Source organism: Gopherus flavomarginatus, chromosome 4, assembly GCF_025201925.1.
Source record: "Gopherus flavomarginatus isolate rGopFla2 chromosome 4, rGopFla2.mat.asm, whole genome shotgun sequence".
NCBI lineage: Eukaryota > Metazoa > Chordata > Testudines > Testudinidae > Gopherus > Gopherus flavomarginatus.
Genome location: NC_066620.1, coordinates 29,023,959 through 29,028,740, shown reverse-complemented (window position 1 = coordinate 29,028,740; position 4,782 = coordinate 29,023,959). Strand labels below are relative to the sequence as shown.

Sequence of the window (4,782 nt, the reverse complement as noted above, 5' to 3'; positions counted from 1 at the left end):
TAGCACCCGGAGGCCAATACCATCTAATTGCGGCCACACTAACCCTAATCCAACATGGCAATACCAATTTAAGCGCTACTCCCCTCGTCGGGGAGGAGTACAGATATTGGTACTAAGAGCCCTTTATATTGATATAAAGGGCTTCGTTTTGTGGATGGGTGCAGGGTTAATGCGATTTAATGCTACTAAATTCGATATGAACTCGTAGTGTTGACCAGGCCACACAGAGCAGCAGGTTTCCCCTATTGTTTCCTGCTCTTGTTTTCTTCACTAGTTTCTCTTCTGCACCAACTTGCTCTTCTCCTTTGTGAGCCTGGCTAGCTCAGTTGCCAGAGCGTCAGACTTTGAACCTGAGGGTCCAGGGTTAAAGTCCCTGGTCAGGTGGTAAACTACTCATAAGGATCTTATATTGTCTCTCTGGAGTCCTCTTTGATGTTCCTCTTTCTCTTCAGGATTTTCCCTATCCTCAGAAAGGCCTTTTTGTGTGTGGGTTTGAAGGGGCAACTTCCTGACAGCCCCTCTGTCCTTGCAGCCTGGAGGAATAAAGGTCTCTGGGCATATAGCATGTTCCTTCCCTGCACATACAAACACACAGAATATCCCTAAGGAACTGGAATCACCTGCTGCCTTCCCCTTTCCTGCTGGATTCCCAAACGAGGATGCTCTTCAGCCCAAACCCATGTCCCTTCTTTTCCCAGGGCCCCTCAATCCCAACCCTCTGTCCCTCCTATGCACATTACTCCTCACTCCCAACCAGATCCTACTCCTCTTCACCCTTCTCCTCTGTCCCAATCCGCATACCCCTCCTATTCCCAGTGCCCCTCAATCCCAACCCACAGCTCTCTCCTCCTTACACTGCTCCTCGATTCCAACCCACAGGCCCCTCCTCCACACGCTGCTCCTCAATCCCAACCCATGGCTCCCTCCTTCCCTCCAGCAGCAGGTGCCTCAGACTCCCTAAGGAAGATTTTCTTGCAAGGTTTCGTGTATGAGTCTGCATGTGGATTTTACAGTATGTTGGAAATAGGTTGGATTGCTTGCCGAAATGATCACTTTTGCCTGGTGTTGGATTCCCAGTCTCCTTGTTATTGGGGCAGGAGAAATAAAGCGATGTTATCCTTGTTGTGTGATTTGAGGGCAGCCCAACTGTGCTTGGCAGACCCCGATTGAGGGACTCATCCTCAATTCAATAGCACTCGCTAGGCAGGAGAAAGGGGTTCCAAAGCCAAGTGGGCTGGGCCCTGGGTCCTAACAGTAAAATTTAGGGGCTAGATCAATGTTAGGACAGGGTGGCAGTGAAGGGATGAGTGAGTCCCTAGACAACATAGTGAGTATGGTGCCTTCTTATTTTCCCCCTTTTCCACCCAGGATGGCAGGTGAACTCTACAGAGGCATCTCTGGGCTTGCACTGACTAAGGACAACAGCTGTGAGTGGGGTGAAGAGCAGGGAGGCTCATGTTAAAGGACTTTTGGTTGCTGGACTTATGAACAGTAGAGAGAAGGACACTGTCCAGCTTATTTGGGGATGGGTCTTTTCCTTGTAGTTTAGGTTTATGAGTTTGGGCTGCTGACATGACTTCTGCTAACCTTGGGCTTACATTGCAATGTAGACATATTCTGAAAGGGCATCTGTATTGTGATAAAAGCCCTGTGGCCCGGCTGGCCTGGATCATCTGACTTGGACTCCTGGGGCTCAGGTTGTGAGGCTAGAAACTGCAGTGCAGACATTTGGGCTCAGACTGGAGCTCAGGCTCGGAGACCCTCACCCCTCATGGGGTCTTGGAGGCTAGGCTCAAGCCCAAGTGTCTACACAGTAATTTTATAACCCTGCAGCACAAGCACCACAAGCCTGAATCGACTGACCCAGGGTTTGAGAATAGTGACTTGAGTATGTTTATGACAATGTAGACATAATGCTATGCTATGTCCAGACTGCAATGAAACACCCAAGGCTGCCCCATACCAGCTCAGGCTCCTGAGGCTTTGGCTGTAGGGTGGTAAATTTTCAGTGTAGATATTTCAGCTCAGGCTCAATACTGGGCTCTGGGCCCCCTCAAAGTTAGGAGGCAGTTTAGCAAGCAAAAAAGGTAAAACCGCAATGAAGTATTACCCTGGACTCAGTGGCATTTCTCCATTGGTCTGTTTGCTTTGGGGCAGGGACAATAACATGTCCTGCTGCATTCGTTATTTCAAAGGGCAGTTTAGGATTTTCATTCTCATACACGGTGCACAAAGCAGGACTCAACTCTCAGTGTAACCTAAATAAGCCGCCCACAGATTCTGGCAGCCACAAAGAGCATTTGGTGTGAGAACCCAGACCTGACCCAGCCCCAGCCCCAGCCCCAGCCTCAGGGGGTCATCCACAATCTACCAGCTGCTAACTCCTAAACTTTCAGTAACTCTATTATCAGTGCCTGGAGTGTAATTTAAACCATAAGAAAAACCACACTGGGCGAGACCAAAGGACCATCTAGCTCTGAATCTTGTCTTCTGACAGCAGCCAAGAGCAGGTGCCCCAAAAGCCACTCAACAAGGCACCACTGAGAATTATTATCCCTGCCCCAAAAGCAGACAGACCAATGGAGAACTGCCATGAGTCCAGGGTAATACTTCACTGCGATTTTACCATTTCCACTTGCTAAACTCCCTCCCAACCTTCTGGGCTCTTAGAGCAGGGTACTGAGCCTGAGTCCAGACACGTACAGTGCAACTTTACAGCCCAAGCCACATTACCCTGATTACTCCAACACAGGCCTGCCCTGGATGTTTCATTGCACTGGAGACGTACCCTAACATGATGTCTACACTGTGAGTAACACACCCAGGGCACCTGTCTCAAAGCCGAGGTCAGCTGACTCAGGCTTATGGGGCTCGGACTGCAAGACTATAAAATGACAGTGCAGACATATGGACTTGAGCCCAACCTCTGAGACCCCACGAGGGGTGAGGGTTTCTGAACCCAGGCTTCAGGGTGAACACAAATATCTGCACCACAGTTTTTAGCCTCTCAGCCTTAGCATAATGAGCCCAAGTCAGATGACCCAGGCCAGCCATGCTGCCATCTTTATCCCAGGAGAGATGGACTCTAAGGGTACATTCCCATTGCAATGTAAGCCCAGGAATGACAAGCTGTGCTCAAAGCAGCACCCTGGAAGCCCCATATTCACCATTCTCATATAGTGATGATACATTTTGATCAAAGTCTGCCTGGTGAGGGATCATTTTAAAAATCTTGAACTGTTCATCTATTGAACATTAATGTCTTCTTGCATTCTATGGGCTCACATTGGTTTGGGAAGTTATGAAGTTTGCTCTGTGTGCATTAAAGAAATATGTTATGAGGTTGGGAAATGCCCCCCACCAGCCTTTCAGGTGCAAAAATGGAGGAGCCAGACTCCCTGCTGGCCCATTGAAGGTATCCACACTCCCAAGGACTATCCCAGGAACTGTGTACAATGCAGACTTCTCCGAGATAGCATAGAGACAATGGACAGTGCTTGACTCATGTTGTAGCAAAGGTACTTCCTAGCAAGTTGGAAGAAACTATGAAAGGGAAGTAGAGACATTATGAATTGGCCTCTCTCCCCCACAACTCAACAGCTGGAAACACATCTGGAGGACAAAGGCTTAAATGAGATAAATCAGAAGAGAATAACAATGATACATTCAAATCAAAGTCCTCAAACGGACTAGTACTGGTTTTTCAGCAGAAAATTTTCAGTTTGGGGAATTTTCTTTTCCCAGTCAGACCTTGCCAAGGGAAGCAGGGAGAAAATGTTTGAGTTGCCTTCTTCAGCTTAGCTTGCCCTAGACATTCTATCTGTGGGTTACTGTCGTGGCCTTGCTGAGAAATGGGGTATTTTTATAATTTGAGGAGGTCCCAGGGTGTTTGGGGGAGATTATGAGAATGTTACCTTTTGAGATAAAAACTAAGAAATACAGAACTAGAGAATTTTTTTTTTAGAAATCTGAGATTTAGACATTTTATTTAAAGCCGGGGATGGGGAGGAGAGAGGGTTGTCTGAGTTTCTGAGAAGGTTTTTGTTTGCAAGAAGCATTATTGTTTGATCTGTCATTGTACCAAAGGGGAGATGGTTGTCTATAAAGGAGGGGTGAAGACTAAAAGCATCCCATGAGGATGGGATTTGAACCCATGCTTGCAGAGCACAGTGGATTAGCAGTCCATCACTTTAACCTCTCGGCCACATCATCTGACCTGTTAAGAAAGGGACAGGAGGAGAAATCTAGGCCAGCAGTGATAGGGACAATATGGAGTTTTTAAATACTAAGCAGAAGCAGGGGCTGAATGAGCTATGAGGTAGCTAGGTATGACCTTGCTCCTGTCTCAAAAATAACCCTTAACTGTGTGGTGGTCTATTTCATTACTTCAGGGTGGCTGAATGTACATAATATGTTTGTAGTTGGGTTGCTCTTGTTCTAGGGTACACGCACCCCTCAAATCCGAAGCAACACTGTCATAGGCCGAGGGCTGGAGTTGATTACTTCTTGAGCTCCCTTCCACCCTGACATTTCTGTGGTTCTGGGCTTTGGCCCTTGCTCTTTGGAAGAACTCCTCATAAACATCCCCTGGCCTACCTGGTTATCATCCTCCCCGTCCCTCCGTACAACTCCCTTGTTCTATGAAGCCTAGAAACACATGCCAATGGTTAGTCAGGTTGTGTGCTGAGATCACTATCAGTATGACAGATGATGTCTTATTGTTTCCTTGTGCTCTCTCTGTCCTTATTCAGGGCCATTGCACTTGTATTCCCCCTCTGTGGT

General features: G+C 47.6%; 1 non-coding gene across 1 annotated transcript; it reads left to right on the top strand.

Moving 5' to 3' along the window:
• The first annotated feature begins 311 nt into the window (after positions 1-311).
• TRNAQ-UUG (transfer RNA glutamine (anticodon UUG)) lies at positions 312-384 on the top strand. Its single transcript has one exon. It is a non-coding gene; the product is annotated as a tRNA-Gln (tRNA).
• Positions 385-4,782: the final 4,398 nt, after the last annotated feature.